This window comes from Macaca mulatta, chromosome 18 (genome assembly GCF_049350105.2).
Source record: "Macaca mulatta isolate MMU2019108-1 chromosome 18, T2T-MMU8v2.0, whole genome shotgun sequence".
Classification (NCBI taxonomy): domain Eukaryota; kingdom Metazoa; phylum Chordata; class Mammalia; order Primates; family Cercopithecidae; genus Macaca; species Macaca mulatta.
In genome coordinates, this window is record NC_133423.1 from 25,495,016 (window position 1) to 25,515,669 (window position 20,654).

General features: G+C 38.3%; 1 protein-coding gene and 1 long non-coding RNA gene across 25 annotated transcripts in view; one reads left to right on the plus strand and one right to left on the minus strand.

The window, feature by feature from the left end:
- TCF4 (transcription factor 4) overlaps positions 1-20,654 on the plus strand; it is a 363,540-nt gene that overhangs the window by 92,673 nt on the left and 250,213 nt on the right. The window lies entirely within an intron of this gene.
- LOC144336447 (uncharacterized) overlaps positions 15,286-20,654 on the minus strand; it is a 30,170-nt gene continuing 24,801 nt past the window's right edge. Inside the window, exon 2 of the long non-coding RNA XR_013408268.1 lies at positions 15,286-15,503. This is a non-coding gene — a long non-coding RNA (uncharacterized LOC144336447). The remainder of the gene's footprint in view (positions 15,504-20,654) is intronic.

Below are 20,654 nucleotides of genomic sequence, written 5' to 3' on the forward strand. Positions count from 1 at the left end.
CTGGCAGGGAGCAACAGCAGGAGGGAAAACCGTTGATAATTTAGGTCTTCACATCTTATGCTTCATTTAATGTGGTTGATAAAGAGCCTCCTTGTAAAAATATCTTGGTGTAGACTCCCAGGGAAGGAAACACTTGTGTGACTGACAAGCCGGCAGTGCCCATGGCCACGTGTGTCACCCTGGTGGAGGATAATCGTCCTATTATTTTTTGTCAGTAGGTATAACAAGTGGGTAGTGCTTTGTGTATTCCACTGTGATGAATTAATTTTGTGTTCATTGTAGTAGCACTGATCATAATGAATTAATTTGGTATTCATGTGGATGTCAGAGGTTTTTTTTTTTTTTCTTTTTTTTCCCTTCCAATTTCATGTAGCTTTAGTTAATGGATACTTTAAAGTACAGTACATCTGATCTGATTCTGTTCTCTCATTCATTTCTCGTAATTTCCCCCCCACTGGATATTGTGAGGTATTCTGTTTTTAAAACATATTTAACTTGATCTTTAAATAATTAATGTTTTCATAGCTTTACATGACCTCAAACATTCCTCCTGCTTTTAATTTATAAAATAAGGAAACTAAGGTAAATAGTTATAACAAATATAACTGCTAGGTTGAATGATATACTTAATAACTTGTATATTTTAGTTTGGTTTAAAAAGATCTGAACTAATCATTTGTAATTTGTAGCCTTATTGAAGACAAATATTGCATCCCCTTATGCAAATATGAAATAATGAAAACTGCGTGCCGTATATAATAGTTTGCTCTTATTTTAATTTCTTCTCTCTTCTTTCCCTCATAGACGAGATTGATAAATGTATGTGCATATATTATTTATCTATTCATGGAAGGACATGTAATTGACTATTAGATATGGTAATTGCATAAATATATCTCCAAGCTCATTTCCTTTTCTGTTTATAAAATAAATGTTTTTGTTAAATTGGAATATACACTGAAATAGAAGTGCCTAATTTAGGATCGAGAAACCAGGTACCCAAACAAAAATCAAACAAAATTCTAGGAACCTTTTGACAAACTTGTTCTATAACCTATATGCGTTTAAAAAATTTGTTCATCATGTTTGCTGACTATTGAAGATACTTCTAATAGAACAAGGGTTTCCTTCATCACTAACACACCTGCTCGGCTGATTTGCTCCTGGTGGAGATGTGGTTGAACCTTAAGAAAGAACGATGTTTTTTGCCTTACGAGTATCAAGATGGCATTTTTGGTCTTTCTTTAAATTTAAACTTGGAAATGGTATCCTCCATATATTCTCTCATGGCTTTAAACTTTTTTTTTTCTTGTAATTTGACACCTCTTGTTCAGTTTGATTCTCAGCAGCAGCTGTATTCCATTGTAGACTGCTGTGTTTCAGCAGTTGATGGATCCTGTATATATTTTACTATTTAGCGTATATAAAGAAGTTGGGACTCTTGCAAATGGCAAGGACCATATAACTGGGTTACTATGGCTTTCATTATTTTTGTTATTATTGTGACAGATTGTACAGTAATGTACTAACAAAGATTTATGGCATCATACAGCAGTAGGAAATGTTGGGATAGAGGAGAAAACTCATGTTAAAACAAATGTCTGTAATAATAAGAGGAAAACAAAACTTCAAAAAAGCTCTGAAAATTGTTTCTAGTGTAAATATTTTTATTAACATTTGTTATGGTTGAAGATCTTGAGAACAATTGTTTATGCATTTCTGCAATTTAGATTATGCTCTATGCCTATTTGTGCATCATCGTTCTTAGGAGATTGTTCTTTTCTTTCTTCTGTGTGTGTGTGTGTTTTTTTCTTTTTAGTTTTTTTGTTTTACTGGAACATACAGGTATTGAATATGCAATGAACAGAAAATTTATGGAGGGCAGAATTATGAGTATCTGAGGAAAGTTTAATTACTTTTATAATTTAGATAAGCTTCATAATTTATTGTAACACGCTGTACTTTGGCACAATTTGTAACAATTATAAAGCCCTGGAATTTAGGTTCTTTACTTGGCAGCCATCAACAGAGTAAGCTGTATGAAAACTTTAAGCATTTACTTTCCTTCCTCCGCCTTGCATTAAAGGCTTGTGCTGTAGTGGTTTTGTTGCTCCCATTTTCGTTTGCCACATCTCTGGGTTTTCTGTATCACAGTATAGCAGGCTTGTGGTTATACACTAGGAAGCAGACGAAGAGAGGACCTGAAGATACCTCCTGATGCTCAAACCTAGGAAAGGGAAAAATGGGGAAGAACTCAGATGACTCTTGGAAATGATTCTTGCCTCAATTAAAAAGACCTCACTATTCACTTCCATATAAAGGACATATCCTGAATTATTCAAACAATTCAGAAATCAACCTTTAAAAAAATGAACATAAATTCCTTTTCATAATGAAAGAGCAGTGTAAAACGGCTCTTTTCTTAGACCTAGATTATATTACTGTTAAAGGAATTGCTGCCTAGTATACAATTTTTTGATGTTGTTGTTTTCTACGACATCAATCTTATTTGTTGTCCTTTTTTTGTCATGCCTGTTAAATGTGTACTTTTCTGCATTGATGTTGAAACTAATGTACAAAGTGTGACATTTCCAAAAACTGGTTTGGTTGTTCCTAAAAACATTTGTCCTTAAAACATATATTTATTTGCAGCCCAGGAATTTTTAGATTCACATTTTTCTTTTAATGACTAAACTGTAGAACAGAATTAGCTCTCATAAAACCTTGTACTTGCTGAGCAACTCTCATAATTAAATGATTATAACGATTTTGTGTGACACTTTGAACTTCTAAAGTTCTTTCACATCTATGTATGTTTAGGACAAGATTTAAAAATTAAATTATTCTACAGTTGGAGTAGAAATAAGTGGCCAATTATCCAGCTTTTGTACCTCAAATACCTACCTTTTTTCTTTTTTCCAAATACCTCCTTATATTCTCCACCGACTTTGTGGGCTGCCTGAGTGTGACAGAAATGGGAACTTTAGTTACGACTTTTGATTCTCTTGTGTTAGTGTAGGTTTCTGGTAAGTCACTTGGTGCAAAACACTGAAAAAACTTACCTATTGGCTTAAATGAGTCAACAGTCTGAATCAAACAGGTTGTGAACTGGTTAAAATAATAAACCAGTAACCCTGTGGTTGAGCTCTTGATGATTAAAGAACCAGACCTAAGAATGCATTTATAGTCTTTTAAAAGAAAGACTGCCACTTCTTTGAGCTGTGTTGCTTTGTGTAGATTTCTTTATTTTTTTTTTTTTTAAAGAAAGGCTTCATTATCTGTTTCAGATCTTCATAGATGTTGCAATAAGATACTCCTTTCTATTAGTATAGGATTGAAAGGATCAAAGTTAATAATATTAACTGAGACACTTTAAAATAACAAAATAGTTTATTATCTCTTTCCTTTTCAAGATTTATGTTCTTACAAGGGTACAAGATCCCTGATTGAATGTGGTCCTACTGGTAAGGATCCCATGTAATAGAATAGTAATTCCCCTGTCTTGCATTCTCTGGTTGGTTTTAATGTTGCAAGTGAATGTGTTCTGCTGTGCAAATAAACGTAGTTCTCTTATTCACATTCCTGATGACTTGCATCCTTAAACCCTTTTGGTCAGGGTATTATTGTCCTTTATCCTGAAAAATGTCTGTGATTGTAGTGCCCTAATACTATAAATCAATGGGGACTGAATTCAGCGCCTGCTAAGTAGTGTGAGGCAACCCTTTAAATGCAAATGCATCAGGGCTAGTTTTAATGTAATTTTAATAAGGCTGAAACCATTTTGAAGTAGACTTAAATCATAATACTAATCTTAAAAGACTCTCTATTTAGCTAAGAAGTCCCTTTATTCTCACTGGCCATTTTTCCTCTGTGTGCATGCAAACCACCTTTCATGTGATTCCACAGTTTTTCATTTCTTTTTTTTTTCTCAAATAGAATATATGTACAGTTTGTGGTTACTGTATTAGTTGGAGAAGAGCATATATTGACTAAAATTGCTTTACTTCTTTTTCTTCCTGTTTGTACATGCCTGAGTAATCCGTGTGTGTGTGTGTGTGTGTGTGTGTGTGTCCATAATATTTCAAACAAATTGCTATGTTTTGGTCAGAGAAGTAAAAATCTAGCTCCCAATGCTTACTGGAGTAGTTATTTAAGACTATGATATTTAAATAGGGGAGTACATGCAAAGTAATATAAAAATGAGGAAAACATTTACAAAATCAAGCCTGACCTCAAGTCCAATATTTTTTAATCTTCTAAGCCTCTTGTTTTCACCAATTCACATTGTTTCAATGTATGTGGAATATATCTTGCTGTGTATATTTGGGTTGATGGGACAGGTGCAGGATCTTTGATCTGGGGAAATAAAGTTGGATTAGGGACTAGCTTAACTGGTCTACAGAAACTGTAGACTACAGACACTGAAGGCAAGAACCTACCGCCACATCTTTTGCAGAGAGACAAAGGCATTTTACTCTTTGGATATTTTACCTGGGATATGTAGTTTGTGTATTTGTGTAATTGTGTATTAATTTACACAAATTTAAGTAAAGAATATATTAATAAGATTCATCAAATAATTTATAAATTAATTTTCCGACATTTTTCTGTGTTCAGGAATTATCAAGGAGATGTGTAAATATTGCAGCCTATACTATATTCCATTTATTAGCTTTTAATGTATTTCATATAATTCACAAAACAGTAATTTATCATTTACATTACTCCCCTTTTCCTATTGAGCCTTCTGAAAGAATAATGTAGACTAGCATTAAAAAAAAATCTTGTTTCAAGATGTGTTAATAGAAATTTTATTTTCAGTACATTCTGCATTAGATATTGTAAAACACCCCTAGAGAGTGATATTACTTTTAATGATTCCCAAGTTGCTTTGACCAGAGAACTCCATTTTTCATGAAATACCTCCCATGTGGAACATTCTGCAGAAGACAGTTTTGTGAAATGCTAACTTAGCCCAAAAGCTTTTTTAAATTAAGGCCTTTCAGATTGGTAGTGGTATTTAGTTTCTTGTTTTTTTAAATAGACTTTGTTTAGGACAGTTTCCTAGGGTTGCTGTGTCACTCATGCTAACTGTCCTGTCCTCTTGAAAAATACTACTTGTGACATGTGAACAGATATGGAGCTCTTCTACCCAAATATTTTAATACCAGATAATAGCTGTATCTTCTCAGATATTGATAGCTACATCAATGGAGACGTGAAATTGACTTCTATCAATGGCTTTTGTCCATTCTCCAAGAGAGGCCTATCTTTGTGGGTGGAGGTGTTGGTGGATATGTGTATGTGTCTCCTCCTCTTACCCTCTTAACAGTTTGGTCACAGTCGTGACCAGTGAGTATAGAGCAGAGCCTTGACAATGCACCTGGCTTTGGGCTCCAGCAGGATAGTATGAATGAGTGAAGCAGATGCTAAGGAGAGGTGAGTTTAGGGTAACTGGGGCAAGCGTGCCCCCTCATTAATTCAGTCAGCATCTCCAAGAATCCTGTGCAGGGCAAGTAAGATCTATCTCAGGACCAGCAATATCTCACCCTTGGTATGAAGATGAGAAGTCAGGAGACTTGAGCTGTAGGTTTGGTTGTCTCCCTGCCCTGGCAGACTTGCCTAATTTAGAGCAAGTAGAAAATAATCTGTGTCTTGTTCAGATCTAAATAACAATGCTTTAACAGTACTGTAGAATATTTGTTAAAAAGAACATATTAATTATGTTTTTAGAAGCTTCTGTAAGGAAGAAAGAAGTTTGACCCCCCAACTTTTCTCTTTTCTAGAACTGCAAATTACTGCTATTTTAAATAGACTTTGTTGTTTAACTGTACATCCAGGAAAATCTAGGAAATTAAAGAAGCATGCATATAAATGATTGTGTAGCAGAACATGAACATTAAATTCAAACAGTGAAGAAATTAAAGTTAGAAATACTCTCAAACATATGAAGGTTCTAGAATCAATCCTTTAAGCACAGTCTGAGACATGGGGTATCTTTGCACTTACTTGGACCTTGGTTTCTATTTCTGTGATGATTATTGGATTTGATGCCATCTGATGTCCTGTTCAGCACTCAGATTCTATAAAGCTGGGTCTGAGATTAACTTAGGTCTGAGATTGACATAAAGGGGAACTGGTCCCTAGATGTCCTCAGGGCTGAGAAGTTATTGATTTCTCATGTATAATAGGACTGCACAGACGCACAATTTGCACCAATCGGAACAAAATGTTTAACAAGTTCTGAGTATAGAAAACACTTTGCAATTTGAATTTCTATGATTCCAAAATTCAGAAAAGCTCCTTTTTGATTAAATGCACTGCCCTCAACCACACATGCTCATTTTCTCTGTCTACTGCTTTGTCATTCTGTTTATTTAACTTTACTTGGCATACCAGAGTTGTAACGCTGAGATTTTAAAGTACATATGCAAAATTGGAATGTGTCAGAGAACCTAGGAACAGATTCCTCAGAGGAGTCATGAGGCACATTGCACATGCTTTAACATCAAGGTGTAAACGGAGCCCATTAAACCATTAGTTAAGTGGTGATCGGGAGCAAGAGCCTGATTAGATTACAAAATCTTCTGTGTGTGAGCGCGGTATGTGAAAACATAACACTTGATCCTCAGCACAGTGCCACGAAGATTCAATTAGAGAACTGGTATGTGCCCAGATTTGGGGACATAAAGGGCAACTGGATTTTGAAGGAAAGATGGTAAGGAAACACCTGCAAAAATCTGCTTCTCTGTGCAACAGACTGGGTAATTGCATATGCAGATGGATAGTTAGGGATATAATTACTTGATTTGTGAACACAAATGCCCTTTCGATTGTGTGAGTGTTGAATTTTGCAGTGACAGGTGCCTGCGGATTGCTGTGTGTGTATCCTTTGCACCCCTCTTTAAATATTTGGCCTGGAGTATATCTTCCATTCATTGTGAATGGAACCACCGCCTTCCCGCCCCCATGATGGTCTGGGGGAATTGTTATAGCTCTTAATGTGTCTCCAACTTTTTCTCATAAATAATAACCTTAATTTGAAACCTTAACTGAAAGAAGGACTGCATAGAGGCATGTGGTGAAGGGCTTACGAATTATGCACAGAATTCATTTTTTAAAGCTGCTGGATGTAACTCATTAGTTTTCATTGTTTTCTCAAAATAAGGAAAACTATTAACCAACACTGCAGACTAATAGCCTGGATTTTTTTCCCCCCCATAATCAACTGAAGTTTAATGGAAAATCATCTTTTGAAAGACTTCCTTTTTTCTCCTTGCTTTTTCTTAACCTTTCCATTAATACTGTTCCAATATCTTCTCTAATCTCTCTCAACTAAATAGCATTCTCAGTCATTCCTTTTCTATGTCAACATTTCTATACCGCACTGAAGATGTTTGTAAAAATACTGGTGCAGTCCAAATGGGATTTATTTTTAAATTCAAGAATTTGTTAAACACTCACTTACGTGGAATGGTTAGGTCATCTCCGTATTCCTTTCTCTGGCCTTATGGAGAAAGTGGAGGAAACGGTGTCTGCCTTTAATGAGGTTGTTAACGTGCCTGAACTCCACAATAAGTTATTAAGTCATACTTTATGTGATTATTCAGTTTCTTTTTTTTTTCTCCATTCTAAATCAAACTATCTAAATTATTTTTGTCAAATAAAAGCTAATTTCAGCAGTTATTGATAATAAACTCATATCAATTTGAATCAACACATACCTATCAATGTGTATGATAGTCTGCTAAGTATAGTACATCAGTAATCTCATTTAATCTGTCAAACAATATATATTATTCCCATTTCACAGATGAGCACATTGAGATATAAGATTAAGTGTATTACTCCTGCCATATGGTTAATAAATAGAAAGGGATTAGATTTCAGAAGTATGTACCTCTCTAGCCCACGTTTGTTGCTGTTTTGGCATCTAATTTGCGAATATAAATAAATATATCTAAATAAGTTTAAAAAAAAACTTGAATCTGCCTTTTTAAAGGAGCCTGCCAAAGAGAGGCAAAATAACCGCAGAAATCCCATTTTGACTGGCTTTGATATGAAGACTTCACACAACTCTTATTTTAATTTCTTGGTATTTCCTTATGCTTTGCTGCTCTTCTGAGGCACATTTTCTCAGTAAGATATTCTTTATGCTTTTTGACTAAAAATGTGGGGATTAAATTTTACCCACAAAAAGGTTTGAAACCGTTCTTTCTAATTCTTCATGTGTCATTAAAAAAGTATCCCCATATATTTTGGTGCGTGTGGAGAAGGAGCTGGCACTGTGTGCTCCAATAATGCTCGGAACCACCTGCTTTGAATGTGGTCTGATTGAATCAGATGACGACTGCTTTTCATCACCGAGCCGGGATTGGGATGTGGGGGAAATGTTTTGTTTTGATATTTCACATGTGCTTAGGTGTTCGTGGTTTCAGGTTGTTTAAGAACAGACTCTCATTGAGTGTTGCTGAGTCCTGTGGGGGAGATTTGAAAGGAACCTTGAGGATTTCTAGGTCTGTTTCAAAATTACGTCCTCTTGTGTGGTGCATTTATTTGTGTTCAAGATGCAGATTGCCTTGTGGAAAATGGCAAATCATTTTCCCTCATAAAAGGTTTCTTTTGTTTTTTGTTTGTTTGGTCTTCAGCTATTTTTTGGTAGTCGCCCTTCCTGAGTTCTGATTATCAGTACTTTCATCACTTATACCGCTTGTTTCTCTGGAGTTCTTGGTGCACTCTGGGTCCACTTTTCTTCTTTGGGGCGATGATTAACACCTGCCCTGATACTCACCTGGTAGTTGAGGCTCTGAACTTTATTATCTTCTCTTCGACTGCAGCTCGTGGCACTTGTAGGCAAGTGCCTCCCAGAGAGCCTGAAAGAGACTACCGCTCACTTCCTGCCATCAGGCAGTATGTGAGGAGGTCAGGGGGTGGGCAGGGGAGAGGCCTGGTGAATTTCAGACTTTTAGGCCCCATCTAGAAGAATCTGCTTCAGTGTGTCTTGGAGCTACCCAGGAATATGTATTGTTAACAGTGCTCCAGATCCGAGGGACAGGTGGAATTAGGAAAACTGTGGCTCTAACTGATGCCCCAATACTTCTCAAAGTGGGTGCCCCCGCATCCTAATATGCTAGATGTGTTTTGTAACTGCAGATTCCTGGGCTGCACTGGGAGTGGTGGCCCTGGACCAGCCTCGGTCATGTGTGCCCCACCACACTCTTGGGATTTGTATTTGTACAAACTATGGAGAACGAACTGCCACAGAGATTCTAGGTGACAGGAAATTTTGGGGTAAATTGGAGGATTACAAATCATGCTTCTACTATCAGTACAGGCACACACAATCCTCAAAATAGGGGACAGGTGTGTTTGGAAAGCTTGTTTTGTAAAGAGAGTCTTTTCTCCCTTTGACTTCTCTTCTTTACATGGAAGCTACATTTCTGAATTCAAAAGAGAGAGACAGAAGGAAAAAAAGAGAACAATAACAACAAAAGGTTCCTGAGGCATACCTAAGCTGCAGGAGCCAAGGGAGTGTCCCTTGTTTTACTTGGTGATGACTATGTTTGAACAGCCCTTTGCTTTGTCCTTCCTGTCCTCTGACATGAGGATGCAGGATTGGAATCATTAGAAACCCTAGGTTAGTAGCGTCAGGCTCCCTGCCCTGTGTAGTCTCTGAGAGGACAGAGCTGCAGCTTAAGTTGTGCTTTTGTCTTGGCAAGCACCTTTCAATTTTTGTCCTAGCTCAGTTGCTTTGTTTGGCATTTTACTGGCCAATACTCCTTTTTTTTCTCTCTTCTCCGTCTCCTAATTCTCAACCTCTTCTGGGGCCAAAAACTTGGAGGAAGGAGTTTTAAAAAAACCAATTTCACTCCTGTTTATGTAATCGTTTCTATATTACAGAAGGCTATGGTGTGTTTTAAAATGTATACGTTTATTTCTTTGCTTTTCTCCCTTGTGACTGAATTTTTGAAAAATGCTTGAAACGTGGACACCAAAACAGAGTATATGTGTGTCACATTTAAACGGAAAACCCTGTTTGTTTTGTATATTAGACTATAGCCAATGAAAACTCAGGGAGTAAGGATTTTCATGACTACAACTGAATATAGAACCTCATAAGTTTTTGTTGTAAGTATAAATATTGAGAATAGTTTTGTTTGTTTATGCCAGTGCAGTTTTATAGCAAATCCTTTCAAATGGGGTGCAAAGCCATCCATGGATATTTGTAAAGGCTTTGCAAAATCATACATAAAATAAATTGTCCATTTGATTTGAACAAGTTTTGCAATTATTTGTGGCTTTAACAGGGGCTTTTGAAGGGCACTGTATTTATCTACCAGCTGGTTCTACTTTTTTTTTTTTTTTTTAAGAAAATGGAGAGCTTTGTATACAATCCCTTGGGTGAACCAGTAATAAACTGTATATCAGGTAGTCAAGTCATGCCATTTCAAATCTGTTTTACATTGTAAAGGGGTAATAATTTGTGAATTTCATCTCATAGAAATTTTTGTGCTTCAAATCAAGTTGTTATCCCATCCTTGTGTTTTTTTTTATTGATCCCATCACTCAATGTTTTAGAGAAATAAAACATACAATGGAAGCTCTTGTTGGGAAAAAATGCTTTCTTATTTATTATATTGTATCTTGTAATAATATGTTTCTATCACCATTTAAAAACATTCTGTTAGTTACTGATGATTATTTTGTCAAATTCTACGAATTTGGTTCTGTTTTCTTTTTGTGACAAAAGATTCTGAATATTTTCATGTTTAATAAATGCACTTCTTCACATTGACAAATGTTCATTGAGCTCTTAGCAAGGCATTGGTGTCAACCCTGGTTCATAGGTGCCCAGAGTTCCTGTCCTTCTGAAGCTTGCATCCTGGTGGGGATAAATAAAGATACCAACAAACAAATATAAATATATGTATATGTATGCATGTAATTGACTGATGTCTGTGTGTAAGTGTTTCCTTGGTGGCATTATGCGTTTATTTATTCATTCTTCATGCATTTGTTGTGTGGGAAAGAATGTTTTCCAGGTTGAGGAAAGACATGAGACTCGACAGCCAGGGATATATTAGGTAACGGTGAGGAGTCTGGTGTGATTGAGGCACAGGAGGAAGTGCCAATGCAAAATAACATGAGAAGAAGGTACACAAGATCTTGAGCACTTTAAATGCTAGCCTAAGGAATTTTACGTTTACACCCAAAGCAATCGGGAGCCACTGAAGATTTTTCTATGGAGAAGTGACAGTTGTCAGTGGCTCATAATAGATTGGAGCGGGCACTTTTGCTGAAGTTAGGGAACCTGTTTTCAGGTCCTTATTATGAGAGGTGATAGTTAAAAGAGGAAAGGAGGGGAGGGGGTTGGCAAAGGCTGTAGTTAGTTACATTGAGTGAGGTCAAGTGAAATGTTTTGAAGCATTCCTATGGAAAAGTTCCAGATCTTACCTTTCACGACTGTTAGACTTACTCTTCAGTGAAATAAGACTGGTCTTGATTTTTCCGTGTGTCTTGAGTTAAAGCGTTACCCTTTGCTACCTGGGCTCTACGATTTCACCTGTTCTCTGGCCACACTTTGGAATTAACTTCTTTGTGCTCTCCAATATTTGATTTCCTTCTTGTCTTCTTTTGTTGTTGTTTTTGTTGTTTGTTTTTGATACAAGAGTCTCACTCTCTCACCCAGGCTGGAATGCAGTGGCGTGATATTGGCTCATTGCAACCTTGGCCTCCGGGTTCTTGCCTCAGCCTCCTGAGTGTCTGGGATTACAGGTGTGTGCCACCACGCCCAACTAATTTTTGTATTTTTAGTAGAGGTGGAATTTCACTATGTTGGCCAGGCGGGTCTCCAACTCCTGGCCTCAAGCCATTTGCCCGCCTCAGCCTCCCAAAGTGCTGGGATTACAGGCAACATGAGCCACCATGCCCGACTTTCCTTCTTGCCTTAAGAGTCCTGCTTCAAGGAAACTTCCGTCTCCTTTTCAAAAACTATTTCAGTAACAATCCCTTGGTGTTTATTTACCATTTGTAGCCTAAACTTAAAACTTTTTCCTCGTATTAGTTATTTTTCAAATACACTTTTCGTCTCTTCAACTAAATTTCGAGCTCAGGATTCATAATTTCTTTGGAGAGGCACAAACAGAAAGTTAGGTCCTGTCCCATATTTCTAAGTAGTAGGATTTATTTTTCCTTCTATTGAAATGAAAATATAAATGGCCTTTGAGGCTCCAGGAGAGCCCACAAAATTTTATTTAGTCCAAAATATCGCAAAACTTCAGTATTATTAATACTTAAAGATGGTTTGCCTCAAGCAAGAAATATGAAGCTCTGGGGAACACATTCTGTGTGTGTGACACATCCAGACAGTGTGGTTTGCCAAATGCTAGCTGATCCAGAGTGAGGTTCTTAACCTTCATCAAGTCAGGGGCTGCTTTGAAAATCCAATGCAAGCTATAGACTCTCTTCCCAGAAAAATGCATATAGCTAAATACATGAGGAAAATTCTGCAGTGCTTAGGCTGTGTATGTAGCATGTGTGTAGGTATGATATTGGTAAATCAAAAAAAAAATGCTTTTTAGGTACCTTTTGTAGCCATTAACGTTACCTGTGCTAAATGCTCGTTAGATATTTGCTGGCTGATTCTATTCATGTGAGGGCCACAGGGACCAGGAGAGGTGAGAGCAAAGATGCATGCACAGATCAGAGAAGGATTAAATAGGGAATTATGCAGCATGTAACTTATACATTTTCTGAAAATGATGCTTCTGTGGGCTTAGACAAAAATGAGTGGCCGGGAGAGGATTGCCGTTGGTTAGATGAAGTCCAGATTTATCTAGAGTCGGTATTTCTTGTTAAAGAACCTCAGTGAGCAAGTAAGTTCATAAACCTACTGGGGTGCTGGTGGAGGGGGAAGATCTACTTTTTATTGTAGTATGTTTTCAGCTGCAACAAAAGAAAACCCTGACTCAGATGGACTTAAACATAGGGAAATGTATTACATTACGATACCTGCTCCAAAATCTCTGGTGGTTTCCCTCCTCTGTATACTGCTTTCATCCTAGGAATGATAAGGAAATTCCTGCTTTGGTTCTGGGCATCACATCCAAACAGAAAAATCATCAAAGAGGATAAGAGGTCATCTACTGGTGTGTCTCTTTCCCTGGAATAGGGAGATGTTTCCCAGAACCCAGTGGAGGCTGCAGCTTTGTGTCTTAGTGCTCATTTTGAAACTGGTACCTGGCCTGGGGATGGCAAGGGGTGTGATTGGCTGCAGGACTTGGGGGTTTCCCTCTGGAACTGGAAATGAGGTCACCTGTTCCTGATCCACTAGGAGGAGTGGTGGCTATGTGAACAAAACTGCTGTGGGTTCCACTAAGAAGGAAGAAGGGGAAAATAGATATTGGACCAACAGAACTAACAGTGTCATTGTATCTTCTGATAAACTCATGTTCTGAATAAAAAAGGAAGTCATGTTTTTATTTTTTAAAAGTTACCTAAATCTGTGTTATCTTCTCTACCACAACACATGGGGTACACTCATATGCTTAAGTCCACGTGAGTGAGCTTTTTTCATAGATGTTCTGTCCACACAAGGACTGGTTTCCATGGCCCCCACTCAGTTTACTTATGGGCCCTACTGCCATGCACAATTAAGAGAAAGGCAAGATTTTAGCAACTTGGACTGAACTATCGAGTTTGCCTAAACTCATTGTTTATAGCAGCACTTCTCTTCACAGGTGAATTGTTAATAGGTTTGATTACTTATTCTTGCCTTGGAGAATTTTCAGGTAAGACTTACAAAGTGATACGAATTGTCATCTCTCAAATGCATCTTTAATTTAAACATATTCTCTAAGTTTCCGGGTAGAGGAAGAGGGAAAAAGTACAGGAAAATGAATTTAAAATGCTTGTCAGAGTCAGTATTAATTTAAACTGTTGCAATTTTCTGTGGGGCATATTTAACCCAAAAGAAAAGCCCTTATAATTAGGAAATTTGGATTCTGAATAATTAATTTGAAAGAGGAAAGATAACTTTTTCTACAGAGAACATCTTTCATCCAAATTTGGAGTTCCAGTTTCTGCAGATGTCACTTCTCTCTCATAACATAAGAAAATGGGTAAGAGGCAGTTTGGAAAGAGGTTGAAAGGAGAAATTATAGGTTCTCCTCCCAGCTTTTCCAATAACTTGCCTTGAGGTCTTGGACCAAGCCTTGACTTTCTCTGATGCACAGAGTTGTAAAGGAAGATGAAATACTGTGCATGGAAGTGCTTTGAAAAATCGAAAGCAGTAAATTGCTCTGGGATATTTATTGTTAGCATGGTGGTTCTGGTTGTTATAAATGAAGCAGAACATTAAATATTAATGATATTCTTATTCATCAATGGGGAAGTTACAGGGGAAAGGTTTTCCAAAAAATGCTGAGCTGTAACTGCCATCCAAGTAAGTGACGCAGAATGCCTCACCCACTTTCTATCTTGCTATTACCTGATCACAGAAAGCTGTTTCACTGTAGAGGTAACAGTTGTTTTCTCCTCTGTCCTGAGGCCAATGATTATATAATATGTATCAAATCACTAGGGTGCATATCAAAGTGAGCATAAAGAGGCAAATATTTCCCTTTACAATGACCATATAAGAGATTATTTCTGTCAGGGGATAAGACATACATGAAGTCTGACTGTTTCACTGCATTTTTACTATAGAAATCACTGAGCTTGAGACTTGTACATTAACTCCGTCTGGTCATGTGACTGGCAAGTGAAGTGTTTCAATGTGTTAAGAGGACTGATCTGCATATTTCTTGCTGAATCTTAATCTGTACTTGCATATTTGTGAAACAAACGAGTATTTAAATTATGGAGAAAAGATGTATTGTGCCACGCTAACCTTTATAGCATACCTGTGGTTTCTCTAGCCAACAGTGGACAAGGTGAAAACTCATTATACATTTTCATCATGTTAGGTATTCTTCTCACAGTCACAGGAGTACTGCAGAATGGTTCGTAACTTTATGAATTCAGCTGGCATTTTGGATATATTTTGTATGGACGGCCCCTTTGAGGGGCTAAAGACACAGCCATCCATTTCTCCAAGAGTCGCCGAGGGTGCCTTATTACCCTTACCCCGTGCTGGGTACTGAGGGTGGGATGGAAGGCAAACCAGATGCAGCCCTTGTGTTTATGCAGCTTATTCTCTAGTGGGCAAGAAATTACTTGAGAATCCTAAAAATGTAAAATTACATCTGTGACAAGTCCAGTGAAGGAGAAGGACAAGACACTTGATTGAGGAGGACATTTATTGCTAGTCAGGGGGGACAAGGAAAGCTGACCTAAGGAAATGATGATTCAGTGGAGTTGATACAGGAGTGAAATAGTCACAGTAGGAAAGTGGAGTGGTGGGAGTTGGGAGGAAAGTACTGTATTTGAGGAACCACGCGTCCAGGTTCTGCAGCAGAAGGGCCGGTGAAGTACTTGAGTGTTGTCAAAGGCAATCAAGGTAGCTGGAAGAGAGAACACGAGGGCGTGAGGGTATGTTATCAGGATGACCTTGATGTTCACAATTAAGAAGGTTGCTCCAATCCTGACATCAATAGGAAGACTCAGGTATCTGAAGGAGGGAGTTTGCATGTCTATTCAGAAAGACCTCTTAAGCGATACACTGTCCACTATTAATATGCCAGTGGTTCTTGGGGCAACTATGGTTGTCTCACTACTATATACTCTACTCCTTCCCTAGTGTGTGCTATCTCTGTGATTTGTGTGGGATCACTACATCCCTGATGGACTACTGTGACTGGACTAAAACAATCAAGGTAATCCTATCCCTGTCATCACGATGATTAATTTGAGTCATCCAGGTCTAAGCAAATCCATGCATGGTATTTTTTGGCTTTAGGGATTGTTCCATCATGGTCCCAATCAGGACAACGTTCAGCAGGAATTTTGCTCTTTTATAGACTGAACTTGCTCCCGTTGAAAGTCAGTGAGGAAGCAAGTAGATCTGGAATCCTATGACCATGAGAGAAGCCTGCCTATTAGGGTGAAGTTGACATGGAGGTGTCAGAGGTGAGGGGTACAAAGAAACTTTTTGTCCTTGCTAATATGATAGATCCCCTGAATCTCAGACTGCACCTGATACCTGTTGAAGTTTCCTGGCTTTTCTCACCCCTAGGCCCTTCTCCAATCCTGATGCTAGCTGTTGACAACAGTCATTATTGAATAAATGTCAGAAACCTCATCTGAGGTCTTGGACCAAGCCTTGACTTTCCAGCTCTTTCTAAACCCAGACTTACTCATTGTAACTGTAGCTCAGACCAAGATGGATTAGACTGCCTTGGTGAGAACAGGTGTGTGAAGAATCACTGATTTAAAGATTATTCATAACGTATCCCAGTCATTACGCACAAGTCTATTTCTTGAGACATTGTAAGGGGTAATTCTTGGAAGGACATAGGTCCAAAATGTTGAATTGGACGTCTAGAAGTCAGGGTGGTAAAAACGAAGTATATATTGATGAAGTGGAGAGTTAGATGAGTAGAGAAGCAAAATGAAGCCGAGTAGAAAATTAAAGGTTTTGGGAGGAGTACTGCCTGAATTTAGATGTTTTTAAAGTATAGCTTTCTGTCTTCATGGGAATATCTTTTTGATATGCTGAGAAAAAGAAATCCAGGTGTTCTTCACTTTTGTAAGCAACCTGGTTTTTAGTCCAGGGAGCACCGACAACAGGATTTCTTGCCAATCACTTACCATTGTAAGGCCTGATTTTTCATCTGTAAAATGTGGATAGAACAGTCTACCTGAGTAATGGCTGTGAAAGTTAAATGAAGCAATTTGAGTACAAATACCTCACAATGAATGATTGTTTTCACTGGTGTGGTGGTAAATATTTAATAACCTCTTTTTCAAAGAAAAAAAGCATTATTTGTCATGTTTGCCAATTTCCATGGTGTAAATACTCCCAACATTTTGCCAGTTCCGAGTTACCAGTGTGTTACAAAATGGAACATGGAGTTGGAGAACTACACATACAATGCCAGAGAGCTCTCCAAGATGCCACTGCTTTCCTTCTTTCCAAATTAGATACATCCCAGATTTTTTTTTTTTATGAGATGGAGTCTTGCTCTGTTGCCCAGGCTAGAGTGCAGTGGCACAGTCTTGGCTCACTGCAGCCTCCGCCTTCCATGTTCAAGTGATTCTCCTGCCTCAGCCTCCCAAGTAGCTGGGATTACAGGCACCTGCCACCACACCCAGCAATTTTTTGTGATTTTAGTAGAGACAGGGTTTTACCATATTTCCCAGGCTGGTCTCATACTCCTGGCCTCAAGTGATATACCCGCCTTGGCCTCCCAAAGTGTTGGGATTACAGGTGTGAGCCACCACACCCGGCCTGTGAGCCACCACTCCTGGCCTATACCAGATTTTTTACAAAGCAAAATCAATCCTTGTCCCCCACCCCTGTTATACTAGGGTTTGTTTGATTTTAGTGACATCTGTATCAGGGTTGACACAGAATTAATAACTGAATCAATAAAGAGACCAGGAACAGGGCACCACCTTACACAATGTGACATGAGAAATGTTGAGGTGTAGCAGTTTATTCGCTTAGGTTAATCATGAACTTTTCTGTTAGGCCTCTCTGAAATTTAACATCACTCTGTCCTAAATCACCAGTTCCTTGCAAGTGTTGGTTCTAGACCATATAACTCACCTTTCTCAAAAATTCTGCTACGTTTGTGTTAGTAATCAAATACTGTATTTTATTTTTGTAAGATTTTCTTCCCAGTCTAGATTATATATATTTCAGAGAGAAAGCATCCTATTTTATGTACATTTTGTATCCTTTTGATGTCAAATATCATGCTATGACCATAGCAGTAAGTGTAATACACATAGTAGTCCCCCTCGCCCCCCTACTTTTTTTTTTTTTTTTTGAATATTCCTACTGTGTTCCAGGTTCCGTGGTAACATTTTCCTTGTTATCTGTAATCATCACAATAGTACTAGAGGGTGGATACAGTCATTCCCATTTTACAGATGAGGATGCATTCAATGTGAGATGTTAAAGACTTTCTTCAAAATTGCCCAGGTAGCAGGCAGCTCACCACACCACCATGGGTGGTATTCAAAAGGTAATGGTTAAGAGAAAGAATGGATAATGAATATCTTGAGTCTATTTTCTTGAGACAGACGAGACTGAGCAGCCTGAGAACATTTGGTGCTCAGAGGGAGGAAATGCTAAGAGGGGAAAACAAGTCTGAAAGGGAAAGAAGGATAGTTCAAAGACCAGTTTCCCCTGCTTCACAATTCTGACTGGTGCCAGCTCTAACTGCGTATGTTTGCTTTACTTGGAAGATAGAATCATAGCGCCAGAATTCACGGAAGTCTGTTTTGGAAGATGCATTAGTCAGGGTATGCTAATTGCTGGAACAAACAATCCCCAAACTGCAGTAGCTTAACACTGCAGAGAGTTATTACCCTCTGGTGTCACAGAGCAATGTGGGTGGGCTCTGGTCCTAGCCTGGCTTCTTCCATGGTTCTGGTCTGCTATCCCCTAGGACCTTGGAGTTCACTAGATATTGGTATCAGGCTGATCAAAGAGGAAAAGGAGAGTGCATAGATGATTACATGGGAAATTTCAAGGGCCAGGCCTGGACAAGGCAAGTATTACTTCTGCTCACATTTTATTGGCCACATCCTAGTCATATGATCCCGTGTCTGCAAAGGAGGATGGGGAATTTCAGATTCCTAGGTGGTCAGGGGCAGAAAGAGATGGGGATTGGTGAAAACACCAGAGGTCTGCAAGTTTGGTGACCACTAGTTTTCAGAGGTATTGGGTGTGTTAAGGTACCCAGAGGTATTGGGTATTTGATACAATCCAGTATCTTCCAGAGGTTGAGCATGAGCCACATATGCCCAGTGTCTTCATTGGGTCTTCATGTCTTCATTGGACTGCTGATGGCCTGTCACTGGGAAAGTTATTTACCTTCTTCTCTGAAGAGAAAATAATAACTTGCATTTCAGAGTTGTTTGGGACACTAAAGGAAATCATGAAGATGGAACTGATTTGTTAACTAGAAATGGACATCCAAATAATAAGTATTGGTTACAGGTTTAAAATGAAACTTGCAATGTTTGAGGAAGAAAGGGAAAATGTTAATGCAAAAACAGAAAAGGTAAATAAATGGTGGGAAGTAGGTTATTGGCACTTTTCTTTGGATACCCATTGCCGTATTTCATGTGATTAAGCTTCATTCCTTTTAATGAAGCAGTTCTTCTAAATAATCAGAGATTTCCGACCAATGTAATATTTAACATTTATAATTTTCACCTTAAATGTTGAACATTTTTAATTTGTAAAACTGTTTATTGCAGTTTAAATCTCCTTATGCCGCAGAACTGTGGACTTCCTCTGGTTGCAAAATTCTCTACAGTTCCTTGAATTGAAAAGGGTTTAAGTAAAAAAAAGCTAGGGGAGGTGGGGGCCTTTTACAAACAAATTACAACTCATGTGGTACAATAAAGATAATTCATTTTATCTTGCTTTGCATGACTGTATATTGTTTTGAATTCATTCTGTGTTTCAGAAGCTTGCGATATTTCTTTTCTCTTGGTTTCTTACTTAACTGCAGATTTCGCGGTTTCTTTTGTGTACCGCTTGCCTCCCAGAATTTGGCCCAACAGTTTTGAGTAGCTGAACAATTTCTCGAGGACAGATCAGCTGAAATGTGGCTCAACTTGAGTAAAGCAGAAGGAATGACATAAGGTTAGGTGACTGATGTGTGAGTTTTTGAATTTGATTTGGTTTTACATGGAAAGGTTGAAGCAATGATCCATGTATTCTAATAAAAATCATCAGTACAAATCAAATAAAATCTGGCTTAGTGGCTATTTTCCCACTGTATCACTCATGGCTAGCCTGTGCTGTTACAGACCACATTTGGCAGGCACGACTTTTTCCTACAACAAAATCTTCAAGTAACATTGCAATCTTTGCTGTGTTCAAAAGGCATCTTTTCTAATCCAACTGTCTGCTAATCTCATGAGATAAATCATTATTCTGTACTGACAGCTCGGGCTTTCCCGAGACCCCTTCCCTGCTTCTTGTTTTCTCTCAAGATGCCTGGTTATTGTCATTCTTCAGGTCTTTGCCTCTATCTCCTTTCACACTAATGACATTTCTTCCATTCCTGAGGAAGAGTTACAGCTTTTTACCATTCCACTTACTGAATTGGTAAGACCAGTACCTCAGAGCAGCTCCTCTCTTTCTGACCGGTATTCCACTAGTTATCAGATGGGCAAAAGGCAGGATGCATCGAAGTTACAGACCTACTAGAACCAAAAATGCTTATTCCCAGGAATTTGATGTGATTAAACGTTAAGACATCATCCGTTGATGCGTTCTCGTCTGTTTCAGGTCCTGCCCCCAACAGCTGGACTAGTAAAGTAAGGCAGACGTATTTTCACTACTTGAGTAGTGAACATGTTTTATAGAACCTGAAAGTGAAAGTAAGGGAGGCAGCATGGTTTGGAGGAAACCTTGGTCCATGTTTCCCTCATAGACCTGTCCTGCTAGCAAAGTCCTGGGCCTTTCTCAAAATGATGGCAACTGCGTGTGCCCTGGTGGTGAAATGGTGCAGTGTGCCTGGCTGGGC